This window comes from Caretta caretta, chromosome 1 (assembly GCF_965140235.1).
Source record: "Caretta caretta isolate rCarCar2 chromosome 1, rCarCar1.hap1, whole genome shotgun sequence".
Lineage (NCBI taxonomy): Eukaryota > Metazoa > Chordata > Testudines > Cheloniidae > Caretta > Caretta caretta.
In genome coordinates, this window is record NC_134206.1 from 70,563,562 (window position 1) to 70,579,935 (window position 16,374).

The window sequence follows — 16,374 nt, forward strand, 5'->3', positions numbered from 1 at the left end:
ATCTCAGTATGATATCAATTGCTGGAGACAAATATGTATTAAGGAAATATGTCTACCAGGGAGCTGAAACAAGTTATTTTCATTGATCTGGAAGTCTATGTGATTTTAAGCAGTCATCTGAGTTGGCTAACAAAACAGTTGTATGATCCATTTTTAAATTTAATGATTTCCAGGGGAAAATAGTTTAAACCTTGCAGTGCAGATTAAGTTCTTGATCCTCCTTGCATATGATAATCTGATGCTTTCTAAGTTTATAGCCAAGGGCATGCTGAAAGTACAATTCTAGAATTAGGGAGTTTTCCAATAGCAGCATATACAATAATTGTTTCAATTGCCTAAAGATATTTTTCTCCGATATGTTTATGTATTTCCCCTTCTTAATATTTACTCTGATAAGAGTTTCACAGCTATGTATACTTATTCTCTGTGGAAATAATCAAGATAATTAATATACAGTACTTCTCTAAAAGTCTGTATGTAAAGGATGCATTGAAAGATACTTCCCTAGTATGTTGTTGATGGTTTCAGAGACAAATTATATAAGCCCAACCCTGACTGCACTGAAATCCCTGGGACTTTTGCCATTGACTTCAATGGAAACAAGACCAAATCTAAGAAAAGCAAGTGTATGATATATTACAGAAAAAAATAGGAATACCTATGTGACATTCCCCAAGGGTACAATCTGGACAGTTGAACAGCTGTGTCCTCTCAACACTCCAACCTGGGATGCCTTTCACATTGCTTTGCTGTGAGAACAACCACTCCTGGCCTGTTCACACAAAGCTCTAGCATGCAAAATCACTCCCAGATGAATGATATGCATGTAACCCTTCTGCCCGTCAGAGTTGGCAGCAACAAGGGCCGGGTTCAATATCTAGGGGATCCATTCCAATAACACAATGCAAACCAGCTCGAGCCCCCACCCAGTGACCTGGGACAAATATATACCACCCCCGCTGGGCGCCTCCAAGAGGCAATACTTCCCCTCTCGCAAGCACAGAGTCTGAGTGTAGCAAAAAGCCTTTTAATAACAGAGAGAAACAATGTGGCATTATGTTGGGGAAACACCACCAACAGGATACATAACACAACCCATGAGCAAAAAACCCACCCCAAGCAAATTGGGGCATGCCCCTTTCCCTTTGGTTCTTGAGTCCAGCAACCCCAAATCACCCAAAGTCCCAAAAGTCCAATGACCTAAAAGTCTCTGTCCCTGGTCAGGGCAGCCCCAGAGTTCGAAAGTTTATCTGTGGAGCTTTACCTCCCAACCTGGGTGGAGATGGGACGGGGGAAAGAGGCACCTTACATGATCTGAAGCTGACTGCCCCACAGCTCCATAGGCCTCCGCTCCACTCCGCTGTGCCAGCCGCCCCACAAACTCCTTCGCTCAGCTCTGCTCTGCGGCCCACAAGCAGCTCACGCCATCCCATGAACTGCGCCACCAGCCAGTCCACAAACTGCTCCGTGACCCACCAGCAGCTCCTGCCGTCCTACAAACTGCTCCTCCAGCCTGTCCACAAGGCACTCCAGCCGTCCCACAAACTGCTCCACAATATATCTTCAGGCTCCCCCACTACTTAACACAACGCTCAGTGATTTCAGCTCTTAGTCAGTTCAGCTCTTTGGTGAATTCAGCTTGTAGTAGGGGAGCCTCAGTGCTGGTGCACCATTAGCCCAAAGTGAGCTCAGCAGCCTGTAACTAGACTCCTAATGGAATCAAAATTAGCTCTGATATTCCACAGTGGAGAGAGGAGAAAGTGCAATTAGCATGTAAGGCCCTCACCAAGGGGCCCATGCCATCAAGTATTAATACTTGTCCCCAGTCTGTCTCAAGTCACAGAGTTTTAAAACCCATGACCCTTGCCTAGCGAGTGCTACTTAGTTGATGGTGAGTCCCTCCACCATAACAAAAGGCCAAGTACAGTTCCAAGCACAGTTCCCATAATCAGCGTAACAACAATTTATTCTTCCTGCCCCAATAACAGAGACACTGGGGATCCCACAGCAGCCAAAGTGACCATTTGGGCAGCTATGGCCTCATTCTAGGCGGGGTGGGTGTGCCTATGCAAATGAGATCAGCCCCTGAAGTTCTTTTCCACAACTTGCCACACCTCACCACCAGATGTCAGGGTGGAGCTCATCCTGACACTGCTTACATGTATGCTTCTAGACAGCCATTTCTGAATTATACAGCAAATCTAGACTGATCTCCGGAAATGCGCATCTTGTACTGCATAGCTCTTTCCTTCTGTGCAGTGAAGGCTCATACAAAAATCTGTCATTTCATTCACAGAAAATGCACAAACCCTGTAATCTCAAATGGAGGTTCCAGACACTTCAGTCCAAGCACACACTGGTTTAGATAAAACAATAAAACAAGTTTATTAACTAAAGAAAGATAGATTTTAAGTAGTTATAAATAATGAGGCATAAAAGTCAGAATACAAGAAAATAAAGAAATAAAAGGTAAACTGAAAACTAGGATTGTTTTACCATAGTAAACCTTGTTTACTTAACAAGCTAAATGAATTCAAAGCAAAGTTTTTCTCACCACATGCTTTTTCAAGTTGAACTCCTTCAGTTAGGACAACTCCCTCATTTCACTGATGCTTGTTTTGTCTTTCAAATGTAGTCGTAGTTCAATTTACATATTGCCTTGGAACTATTTCCCAGCATGCCCTATGACATGGAGGGCATTAACTGTTTCACAGGCAGCACCTTTCTTGGATGCTGGCTCTCTATTTCTAGATTAAAAAGCCCTGTCAACGCTCAAAGTAATAACGGAGGATTCTTAAGTAATCAATATAATTAATACATAGTCTATAGATCAGGCAACAGGTGCAACATTTGATTTTGTATCTAACAGACTTTTGTTTGTTCCCAATAAGTGTTCAAAGCTACAGACTCATACTTCGTTATACAGTTTCACCACAGTATTGAAACTAAGACACTGCGGTGTGTGTATTACATAAATACCTATTACTGTTTGCCTTCACATAGTGTATTTCATTTGATCTATTTTTGTTTCATGGAAATAGAAGATACATTTGTTCCCTGAGTTATTAAATCTGACCAGGTTTCCAATTCTTAAAGCTGAGCAGCATACATATGAGATCATCATTCATTCTTTGGGGAATTTATAGTGGTGCTGTACATCTCCACCTGTGATAACATTGTAAATACTATAAAAGACTGTCTTTCCATTGTGTATCCTTCTCAGTTGTCTTAGTTCCAGTTTTCACCAGATCACAGCAAGAAATACGTACTTAATAATATGACAAGGAATTATGGAAAGTGTGGTAAGAATTACAACGTTCATACCTTCAGCTGTGTCTATAGCAGGGATCGGCAACCTTTGGCCCACGGCCCACCAGGGTAAGCCCTCTGGTGGGCTGGGTTGGTTTGTTTATCTGCCATGTCCGCAGGTTTGGCCAATCGCGTCTCCCACTGGCTGCGGTTTAGTGCTCCAGGCCAATGGGGGCTGTGGGAAGCGGTGGCCAGCACATGGCTCGGCCCATGCCACTTCCCACAGACCCCAATGGTCTGGAGCGGTGAACCGCAGCCAGTGGGAGCTGTGATCGGCCAAACCTGCGGATGCTGCAGGTAAACAAACTGACTCTGCCTGCCAGGGGGCTTACCCTGGTGGGCCGCGGGCCAAAGTTTGCCAATCCCTGGTCTGTAGTCTTAACTGTTCATCATGTTATAATGATTCTTTCAATTTTTTTTCTTATTCTTTTGTTTATTCTTGTTGCTTCCTTTTCCCCTTCTCTAGTTTTTCTATTCTTTTGCATATTTACCTCTCTCTCTCTCTCTCTCTCTCTCTCATTGTGTTTACCTTGACTAAATTACTGCTGTCTCCTCCTTTCCACCTTTTCATCATATTGACCATAGTCAGCCATTTTCTCATCCCTTTATTGCATTACTCTCGCTTTCTGTATCATATCTGAGTTCCTTGTCCAGGCCTTCAAGGCTCTGCATAAATTATCTCCCTGCCTTCCCCTGTGCTCTTGACTTTTTTTCATTCCCTTTTGCTCTTCCAAGTTACATAAGTCACATTATCTTTGAAAACTCATGGCAATCGGGGGAAGTCCCGGACAACTGGAAAAAGGCTAATGTAGTGTCCATCTTTAAGAAAGAGAAGAAGAAGGATCCTGGGAACTACAGGCCAGTCAGCCTCACCTCAGTCCCTGGAAAAACCATGGAGCAGGTCCTCAAGGAATCAATTCTGAAGCACTTAGAGGAGAGGAAAGTGATCAGGAACAGTCAGCATGGATTCACCAAGGGCAAGTCATGCCTGATTAATCTAATTGCCTTCTATGATGAGATAACTGTCTCTGTGGATGAGAGGAAAGCAGTGGATATGTTGTTCCTTGACTTTAGCAAAGCTTTTGACATGGTCTCCCACAGTATTCTTGTTAAAGAAGTATGGGCTGGATGAATGGACTCTAAGGTGGATAGAAAATTGGCTAGATTGTTGGGCTCAATGGGCAGTGTTCAATGGCTCCATGTCTAGTTGGCAGCCAGTATCAAGTGGAGTGCCCAAAGGGTCTGTCCTGGGGCCGGTTTTGTTCAATATCTTCATAAATGGTCTGGAGGATGGTGTGGATTGCACCCTCAGCAAGTTTGCAGATGACACTAAACTGGGAGGAGAGGTAGATACGCTGGAGGGTAGGGATAGGATATAGAGGGACCTAGACAAATTAGAGGATTGGGCCAAAAGATATCTGAGGAGGTTCAACAAGGACAAGTGCAGAGTCCTGCACTTAGGACGGAAGAATCCCATGCACCGCTACAGACTAGGGACTGAATGGCTCGACAGCAGTTCGGCAGAAAAGGACCTAGGGGTTACTGTGGATGAGAAGCTGGATAGAGTCAACTGTGTGCCCTTGTTGCCAAGAAGGCCAATGGCATTTTGGGATGTATATGTAGGGGCATTGCCAGCAGATCGACGGACGTGATTGTTCCCCTCTATTCGACATTGGTGAGGCCTCATCTGGAGTACTGTGTCCAGTTTTGGGCCCCACAATACAAGAAGGATGTGGAAAAATTGGAAAGAGTCCAGCGGAGGGCAACAAAAATGATTAGGGGACTGGAACACATGACTTATGAGGAGAGGCTGGGATTGTTTAGTCTGCAGAAGAGAAGAATGAGGGGGGATTTGATAGCTGCTTTCAACTACCTGAAAGGGGGTTCCAAAGAGGATGGATCTAGACTGTTCTCAGTGGTAGCTGATGACAGAACAAGGAGTAATAGTCTCAAGTTGCAGTAGGGAAGGTTTAGGTTGTATATTAGGAAAAAACTTTTTCACTAGGAGGGTGGTGAAACACTGGAATGCATTACCTAGGGAGGTGGTGGAATCTCCTTCCTTAGATATTTTTAAGGTCAGGCTTGACAAAGCCCTGGCTGGGATGATTTAGTTGGAGATTGGTCCTGCTTTGAGCAGCGGGTTGGACTAGATGACCTCCTGAGGTCCCTTCCAACCCTGATATTCTATGATTCTATGATTCTATAACTAACCACCTCGCTTGTTTCCATCTCTCATTCTTACCTCCATATCTTCTTCTATTTGGCTCCTAGAACTGGAATTCCTATTCTGACCTTTCTATCATTTCAGTCACTTCTTTGCATTCATTCTGAATTAAAGGCAGTGGATATACCCAACCCATATGTGACAGGCGTCTCGGGGGGCCACACTGAGATTCCTCAATCAGGACAAACTGCAAAGAATGGGGCAGACAGTCCCCCAAACTGGAGGTTATTTCTAATACTTAGATTTACCAATTGAGTAACAAAACAGCTTCTACAATATCTTACTGGTTACCCAGAAGCCAAAACACAGTTCCCTTAAAGTAACCCAAGCTCCTGCCCAGAAAGCCAAGTCAAGTATGACGAGGATTACTGAAAATCTTATTCATCATACAAAAAGTTCTAGCAATCCCAAAGAATCAGACCCATTGCCCACCAGGTCAATGAATATTTCAGATCTTACCCAAATACATGCTTACAGCCAATTCTAATTAACTAAACTAAGATTTATTTTAAAAAGAAAAGAAAGAGTATTGTAGTTAAAAGACCATTATACATACCATTATGAATAAAGTTCTTAGGTTAGTTTTGTAGTAAAGATGGTGAGCTTTAGAGTTGCAAAGAGTTGTTTCAGAATTAGTTGCATAGGTCATAGTCCAATGTTCTATATCAGGTGACCCAGTCTGGAAGTGGGTACCTCAGTCTTGCGACTCAATCTTCCCCTGAAGAAGCTTAAGCAGATCTGAGATACAGGATCAGGGCCTTAGAGTTCTTTTTATAGTTCTCTGGCAGCCTCTTGGCAGCCAGTGCCCCTTGAGTGAAGCATTGTGGCTTTGAAGTAGACCTCCTATTTCCGAATCATCACTGGTAATTAGCTACATGAATTAGCATAAGGCAACTGCCCGTCTCCCACCATTTACATGTAGTTTGTTACATACTTCAAAGATAAATGAAGACAATGATATTACCACATTCACAATTCATCTGAATGTTAATATTCCCTTTTACTCTTTGAATCAATAGAACATAGTAGCAGACGGGAACCATCTAGTTACATTGTTGACCTCTAACAAGATATAGGTATACAGACTACCACAGTCACTATCTTCTTCCAATTCTTAATGATACAAGTCTACATTTCAAAGCTCTAGACTATCTAACATGGCTTTGCTAGCTATTTATAAGGAATAGCCCTAATTACCATTTATATACTTTCCTAAAAAGTCTTTAAAGGGAGAATTCAGGTCATCATTTAACCTGCATGTTGCTTAACCCTTTATGGATCAGTGATACACCATGACAATGTCTAACCCAAAGCACAACACAATGCTAAGAAACAGTAACTGCCACAGAGAGCTTACAGTTTAAATAGACAAGACAGACAAAGATTGATTGAAAGGAAGTATTATCTCTATTTTATAGGTAAAACTGAAGCCCAGAGAGATTAAGTTCCTTGTGAAAAGAAAAAAATAGAAAGTCTGTGGCAGAGCTTGAAACTGAACCTAGATTTAAGCTCCAGTTCAATGACTTAAGTACGAAACCATCCTAACTCTCTGTATTAGTTTGAACTTTATATCATGATCTTCCAAGTTCTAGAAACAGGAATCACTCTAATAATCTTTCACGTTCTTCCCAGCTTTTACGGGAAATAGTTTGATTCTTTAGTTTATTTGTCTGTGTGAAAGAGAGGGTCTTTCATGCATATGCATGTGTGTGAAGAAAGAGGGAAAGATAAATTGAAGGAGGAAATGTTGTATTTGATTCTGAAGCTGATTATTTTAATGGTCATTCATCTCTTGCAAGACTCAGTTACATACTCTAGGTCCAGCTACAGAGAAATTTCAGTCTTCTGCAATCATGAGCCTCCTTACATTGGTTGACAATTTCCTTGTTTCAGTGGAGCATAGCTTTTTTGAAAAGCCATGGTCATGGAGGAGCCATCTAACATGATAATTGGAGCTATTGAACTTGACTCTCTATTTAAGTTGGGAGCCAGTTGAGAGAGTGGAGCATTGAGGTGACATGTTTCCACTGTCCTGTATTGATAAACAGATTAGCTACAGGTTTTAGTACCATTTGGAGATTTTTCAATATGTGTAGTTTGATTCCTACTTAGAATGAGTTAAAATCATCGGTTCTAGATGTCACGCGGGTATGGATCACCATCTGCATCCTTTAGGATAAAGTGCAATAATTGTTCTTGTTTTGTTCGTTTGTTTTGTCCAGACTAATGATCTGATCGATCAATAGAACTGAGTAGTCCAAAAGACTACGTAGGCTGCAGACTGATTAAATAATCTGATTTTAGATGTGTTAGACAGTGGTCGACAGAAGGAAAAATCTTCAAATTCTTCCATCTTTCTACCAGTAACTTCTCCGTTTTTCTGGGGTCCAGCTTAATCTAACCACTTTCAAAAGTGCTGCTGTCATCTAGGCATTGAGAAACTGAGAAATTAAGCTGTTGTTGCAAAGGAAATGACAATCTGATTGTCTTGGAACTGGTTGCATCTCAGCCTATGATATCTCATCAGTCCATCCTCCCAGCTATTCCATGTAAATGCTGAATAATTTAGGGAAGAGTGGCGAGCTGTGTGGGTCTTTGGAGAAGAGGGGTTTGAAGTGGGAAAAAAAAGTTTCCCATAACCTTTTTGGTTCAATCAGAGAGGAAGAACCTGCAATATTTCACATTTTCATGCACCTCTGGAAAGCCAATTGTACAGAAAAGTCTACCAGAATGAAGATTGACATACTTCCCATGTTTATGGACAAGAAGAACCAATCTATCAGAGAAAAAGTGCAGTGTCTGCAAATCCTTTGTCCTAAATCATGGCATCATGGACCATTTGCTACTAGCTTCTAATTTTTGCTTGGAAAAGGGAGGTTAGACACTGGCAGCAATTTTCAAAACTCATCAACCAGCACCTGCCCCTCATTTGTACATAATTTAGTTTGATTATAAACTCTTTGGGCAGTGGCTTTGTCTTCATACTTCTCTGGAAGTTGTATTGTACTTTTGGCATGAAATAAATAAAAAATAATGCTTGCTTAATCTCATTATTGTTTTCCTGTCTCTAATCATTGCTTCTTTTTATATGCATATCTTTTTCTTTGTTTTCTCTCTCTGCCTCTTCTAATCACTATATATCCTTGTTTTTAAACATTCTTTTTACTGAGAAGTTTTACAATAATACTCATCTGCTGAAGCAATGACCAAGCAACTAGTAAGAGAAAATGTATCATGTTTAAGTATGTAGTAAAATAACACAAACTTCCTATTCAGAATAAATACACAGCAGCTCATCATTCATAAGAACATGACACCAAACAGCAATTTCTAAAATAAAAGGAGTTAATCATTTAGGAGAAATTCATCATCATACGGTACAATCCAATTTTATTGAGCACTGCTCATAAGGATCAGCTGATAATGATCAGTTGATACAGATAATGATACAGAAAACCTGTATCTGTTACATGTTTTTAAGTAAAAAGAAAAGGAGTACTTGTGGCACTTTAGAGACTAACAAATTTATTTGAGCATAAGCTTTCGTGAGCTACAGGAAGTGAGCTGTAGCTCACGAAAGCTTATGCTCAAATAAATTTCTTAGTCTCTAAAGTGCCACAAGTACTCCTTTTCTTTTTGCGAATACAGACTAACACGGCTGCTACTGTGAAACCTGTCATATTTTTAAGTGATTGCTTTACTTGTATGGATTCCGGGCTGTAAGGGTCATGACTGAATGCATTTTAAAACTAAGAGCCATCAGCACTGGAGATACACCTCCCCCTTTTAAAGACAAACAAATAAACATGTTTACTCATAACCAGATGGGGAGTCTGCAGAGCATTGAAATGAGGCATGAAACAAACTCAACACAACAAGAGAGTTTTGGGAAAGCATTTCTATATCCAGTAGGGTCCCAGTCCCAACCTTCTCAGAAATACACACCAAAAATGTTGTGCATTAGGCTGTCTAATCATAAGCAGAGTCAGAAGCAGGAAAAGGTTGGGAAGAATCCAGTATCAGAGCAGGCTTAGAAACACTGGACACAGTCGGTACTCATTCCATGACGCTAAACAACCCAGCTCACACAAAAAGCCAAGAATTTTTCAGTGGCAATGGATTAGCTCAATTTCACAGTGGCCAAAGCCAGGATAATGAGCCAGAAATCCAGAAACAATGTTTTCTGTTTTTTTTTTTTAAACTAATGCACAAAAAGAAAGCAGGTGTTCAATTCAGCAGCACTGAGGCCCAGAAAAATGAGATTTTGTTCAATATCAATAAGTCCATGGAAAAGAAAATAATTATAGTTGTATCAGTTTTGGTTCCTATAGGTAAACAAGGTGCTAACTTCTAAATATCTTCCTGTCCCTAAGGGGGAAAATGAACGCATGTGTCACAGGTCTGTTCTCCTGGAACATATCTGGGGCTGATAAAAGGTGTACTTCTACTGCATGGAAATTTCAAAGTTTACAGTATGTAATCTTGTTCTTAAAATCTGAAGTATTTAATGCAGTTAAGGGAAGTTTGCAGACTATCCATGGAGTATATAAAGAACAGAAATACCCAGATGATTGTAGAAAAGCATGACAATGGACTTAAGATTTTGGAACATGAAGTTTGACAGTCAGTGATGGGAAATTGACTTTGTGATGTACAATTTTGCTGCATATAACACATCTTTCCTTTCACAACAGAAAAATTGTTTTGTTTTTCTTGTAGCCACAACAAACCTGGCACAAGCCCTAGACCAGGGCATACAATTTAACAAACATTACTCTCAACTCCCTGAGAAACAAAATGTATGTATGAATAGATTCCAATGATACACTGAGTGCAGTGATCTTTCCATAGCCTGTTAACTCACTGGATACACCCACTTGACTGGAATGGGAATGCTATTTCACAGTTATGTATTGACAACAGATTTGCATAAACATAGGCTTAGAGACTCATTCACTGAAAAAAAAAAAACAACCAATGCTTCTGAAGCTACTTACTCTCAAGAAATTTTTCCACCAACAGGTATGAACCCAGACCTGGGACACAGTGAAAGAGATGAGGAGCTCAGAGGATAAGCTATTGTAAGAACACTGAGACCAGAAATAAAAATGTAGGGGAATGAATCTAAAACTATAGAGAATGAGGAGGAAATCTTTGTAATACCAACCAGGAAAATAAAAATGTATTTAGTTGCTCACGAATGGAGTACGAACTGATGGCTGAATTTCACTTTGCAACTTGTACAGTTTAAATCCATATACTAGAATAGGCACAGAATGACCTGATTTTTCACAGGTGCAGAGCCCTTACAGCTCTCCGTTAAACTTTAATAGCTAGTTTGGGTGCTCTGAAAATCAGGCCACTTGTGTTGATGCCTAGATATGGATTTTATTACTTAATTTACAGACCCAGCTTCAAACATTTTGACCTATGCCCCTAGAATCTCTGTAAGCCATTTCTTCAAAAAGTCCTATGAACCAGTAGCAAAACATTTCTCAGAACTAGTGCTACTCCTGCATTATTGTTTACCTCCAACTAATCTCTAAATAACCTTCCCAGGCTCTTCTATTATTAATAACTCTGTTATTAATTATTATTTTATATTTATACTTACAGAGGCGAGTGGAGAATAGAATCCTATTTTACTCCTTCAGCTGCCAGAGTAATCCAAAAAGAGAGTTCCAAAATATCCCAAAATGGCAAGGTTTGGACTATAAAAATGTATTTTATAGTTGAAAAGGAACAAGTTCAAGCATGTCCTACCACTGTGGTTGCTAACTTACAAGCTTTACTATTATTTTTTTTAAAATTTAGTTTATATTTCTCCCTTTCTCTCTTTTACCATTTGTTAATAACTTATCTTGGGGGTTTTAATTATTATCGTATTGCTCTCTCTTCTCTTTCTCTCCATCCCCCACGATTCTTAAATGGAATTGAAGAAAATGATTTATATGGGTTACCATGATACATGTTCTCTGTTAAGTAAATTATAGTGAGGAGGAGACAAAAAGCAACACAATGGTTCATAGCAATGTTTCCTTTTTGTGCCATTTAGGAAAGCTGATGAGAGTCGTTGACTACAGGTATCAAACTGTAAACCATCCACAAAGTGTGAAATTTAAAAATTACCATTGGTCATTTTAAATTAGGGATTACTATTCACTTACACATGTGTTTTCCAAAAAACAGCTGTGCAAAATGTTCACATGGAACCTCAAAGCCTCTCAAACTAAGTTGTAGGTTTGACTTTGGAAGCAAGTGCAAACCTTGTGTAAGTTTGATTAACAAGGATGAAGGTTGATCACATGGTTTTGAAGCTCATTTTTCCCAAACAGACCTCTTTCCCAACCCTCCACCCCACAGGAAGAACCTCCAGGACCAATTTAAAGACAGGTAGATAAGGTACATAGGTGTGAGGTTTCCCTTTGAATGAACTTGAAACTCAAAGGGAACCTTCAAGGGTTGATTTGTTGCTGATCCCTGTGAACCAACCATGGAACTTAGTCAATGAATCCTTTTCATGAACAAAACACTGCAGAGTTTATACAGACTTGCAAATGATGCATTATTGGACTAAACATGTTTTACATTGGATTATAAACTGATATAATTTAAAATGTCTTTATACTATGTGTAAGGGGACTGTTTCCCCCTTACTAACTTTCAGTGGGGGTGTTTTAGTTGCTAGCTCCCAGTACTAAAAGGGGGAAGGGTCAATGGGGAATCAGGACCCTGAGACTGCCAGTCCCTAGGAGCAATGGGGAGAGGCCAATGCTCCAGGTCAGCCTGAATGACGGGGAGGGGGAAGGCTAATCAGGGAGTCAGGAGGCCAGGGGGGTCCCGTCCTCCGTGTGAGCTGGAATTGCCTGGGTCAGACAGATTGGGGCTGAGCTAAGGAGAAAGCAGGCGCCCAAGCTGAGCTGGGGAGCAGAGCTGTGCCAGATCCAGAGGGACCAGAAAAGCAGCCCAGAGAGAGAGCAGGCCCTGTCCTGGGAGCAGAGCTGCAGCCCCAAAGCCAGAGGCACAGCCCAGAGAGAGCAGACTCGCCCTGGGAGGAGAGCTGCAGAAACCAGAGCCAGAGAGGCCAGAAAAGCAGCCCAGGAAGCAGGTCAGTGCTGGGAGCAGAGTCACAGAAGCAGCCTGCAGAGCAGACCTGTCCTGGGAGCAGAGCTGTAGCAACCAGAGGGGCCAGAGAAGCAGCCCAGGGAGCTGGAGGCAGAGCAGCAGCTGTGCTGAGGCAGAGTGGAGCTGGAGCTGGAGTTGGGGCTGGAGCAGTCTGGAGCCAGGTGTCATGAGCAGCTGGAGAGAGTGAGGGGGGGACCCTGGGCAGTGGGCCCAGCACGGGGAGACTCCTCAGCCAGGAGGCTCTGCAGGCCAGACTCAGAGGGGGATTGGTAACCCTGACAGGGTGGGGGCAATGCTAGGAAGAAGGTGCCCTGCCACCTAGAGCTTGAGAGCGTGTGGCCACCACCAGAGCAAATGTCCAACCCACAGCATCCCTGCAGCACAGCCAGGGCCTGAGAAGAAGGCCTGGGACTTACAAGGAACAGACTGTGAACTGCCCGGACATTCCAGAGAAACTGTTTGTGATGTTGCCTGCCACAGAGCGGGTTGATGTGTTTCCTTTAACCTTTCCCATTTTCCCTTATTCTTTTTCAAATTTATTGTTGATTACATAACTTGCGTTTGCTTCAAATTGTATGTAATGATCAGTGGGTCAGAGAAGTGCCCAGTGCAGAGAGAGTACCCTGGAGTGGGGACACTCTAGCCCCTCTCCTAGGTGACCACAGCAGTGTTGGGGGTCAAGCCCCCCAGGAATCCTGGGCCCAGCCTTGTTGAGGTTACGAGGCCTCTGCCAGCCAGGAGAGTGGAAGGGGAGTCCTCAAGGGCAGGGAGGCTACTGGGTAAAGGAAGTGGGAGTGAGGACTCAGATCCTTTCGCTAGCCCACTTCACCTGGGTAGTGCAGAAGCCAGGAAAGCTCCCCACAATAGCGGGACTATTCCCCCACTTACATAACTGGCATCATGAACAGGATCCTATCCACAGGGTCCACCCCATTGGTTTACTGGTTGAGTTCTGGTAGCACTGTCCAGGCCTGGTCAAGAACCCTACCATGGCTGGAATTGAAGAACTACGGGCCCAGTTTGCTGAACTTCAGTGCAGATTGTCAGACCACGTTGAGGCACTACAACAAGCTAGAACAGAACAGAGAGACGTCTTATCACTGGCTAAGGTGGTAATAGACCAACAGGCAGCAGAAACTAAGAAACCCCCTACTATTTATGTCCCTCGGGAGCAGAAGGTCACAGAGTTTGATGGCTTCCTGACAAGATCAGGAGACATTACGGTAGAGGAGTGGGTCAAGTCTGTGAAGGTGGCCCTGCATGTGCTCAGAGTACCTGAAGAAGATTGTGTAGACTTCGTAGAGGAGCACCTCAAGGGCCAGGCCAAGACCACAGTAAAGTTCATGGCAGTGGCAGACAAAAAATATGTGGAAAAGGTATCTGAACTCCTCCTAGAAGTGTATGGAGATAAGGTACCTATTGGAACCCAATTAAAGGAGTTCTTTGAGCGAAAGCAGGAACCTGGTGAAACTAGCTGGGCATATGCGTATGACCTCCAGGAGAGAATGAACAAAGTGGAGTGGGGAGACCCTCACTGAGTTCCAGACCCAGATATGGTCTGAAAGAGCAGTTAGTGCTGGGGCTCCAGGATGATTCCCTCCACCGTGAAATGAAAAGGAGGTTTAAGGAAGAGCCCAGTAAGAAGTTCCATGAACTCATGCAGGCTGCCATTATGTGGTCAGAAGAAGAGGAAGTTCCTGTGACAGAGACAGCCAAGCCTAACCCCTGTACCCGAAGTGGGGGCCTAGTGAATGCAGCAGCTGGGGAAAAGGTCCTGGCCCAAACACAGTTAACTGGAAAGTTTAAGTGAGGCTGTCCAAAAACTGGTGGTCCAACAGGAGGAGATGATAAAAGTGGTGACTGAGTTAATGAAAGAAAAAAATCCCATTAGTATGTCAAAGTATCCAAGGGCACCGGGATCCTGAAGAGCCCCACTAAAGGATGAGCTGGGAAGGTACATCTGTTACACTTGTGAAAGGCCAGGGCATACTAGCCGGAAATGTCCACTGAGAAGGAGAACAGAGTCCCAGGAACTGAAAACCAATGGGGCACCAGGAGCGAGTGGTCCATCTACAGTCTATCTACCTAACTGCTATCTACAGTAGAAGGCCAAGCAGTGGCAGAAGGATTCCTAGGCCTCTCCTTCGTGGAAAATCACTCTGCATACAGTGTTGAAAGGAATGTGGGCAATGCCAGCATATCTAGTGACTTCTGTAAGCAAGCATTTAGAGACTGTCTAACCTCTGCAGTATGTATAGCGGGGTGAAGACCAGATGTTTGTTAGATACTGTCTCAGAAGTCACCACCATTACTGAGTCACATTTTCAAAAATATTTGAAAGACAAGGAGCTGATCATGCACAGCACACGGTTTGTACGTCTAACAGCAGTTAATGGACTGGCAATCCCAGTGGTGGAATGCCTCGAAGCAGACAGACTGCATGGGCCAGACACTGCCAGGGAAATGCACCTTCATCCTGAAGGACAAAGACTCTGAAGGGATCCATATGGGATAAGGAGTCCCAGGGATTCTAGGGATGAACATCATTAGTGAGCTGAATTGCCAGTAGAAGGAACCAGAAGGATGAACCGTCATGGGCACTCTAAGAAGAATGCTGTGCTGAGTAGAGTACTGGCTCGAGCACAGAGACAAAACCATTCATTGGGTCCTGAGGGGCAGATTGGAAATGTTAAAGTGGGCAGAAAACAGAAGACTGTTATTCCTCCTCGGAGAGGGAAGATCCTTGACGAACACTGCTGTGTATCAGAAAATACCAATAGCTGTCGAGCTCTTGTAGAGCCTACATCTGTGGTAAACCTACCTAATGGACTTCAGTCAGCCAATGTACTGACTAGTGCCATCAAAGAAAGGGTACCAGTGAGTCTTCTAAACTCAAGCGTGAAGGCCTTGGAGTTGCAGCCTGAGGAGGTGATCCCTCAGATGAAGGTAACATTTGGGGAGAGGGGAGAACAAGTTACCTTTCCTCAGGAAAGATGTGGTGGGAGACTGTCAGTTCCAGTTCAAGTGGCATGCCAAGGGCAAATTCCTGCACAGGTGGCTAACTTAAGGGTGTTGTCAGAGAAGCATCAAGAAGCCTTTTCAAAGGATGAGGTGACCAATTTCGATGACTGGGTCAAAGGTGTCCATGACAGGCCAAAGACAGCCAGCGAAGTTGCTCTCAGGACAACTAAAGACAAAGCCCAAAGTAGGAAAAGGACTTATGATAGCAAGTCCAGTGGGGCTCTCATCCGACCTGGTGACTGTGTACCAGTTTGTAGTCACAGAAGCCAAAGACATAATAAAATATAGGACAAATGGCATCCAAATCACCTCATTGTGGTCACCCACAACAATCCCGAACTTCCAGTGTACGCTATCCAGCCTGAACAAGGAGGTCCTGAAAGAGTACTACATAGGGATCAGCTAAAGCATTGGACTTTTAGTCTTACGAGGGCTCGTAGGAGGCCTAGAGCAACATTTCCCGAGGAGACTAAAACCAATGGGGTAAACCCAAACCCTAACGAGAATGGCCAGATCCCTCAAACTGCACCAGTATTACCCGAGGATAGGGAAATAGAAAATATGAGTAATGAACCACCAGTTTTAAAAAGGTCCTAGAGGGCTAATAAGGGTGTACTTCCTGTTAGATTTAGAGATAATTATGTTATTGGTTCTATGTAGTGTTTTAATGAATATTGTTATGTATAGTATGAAGA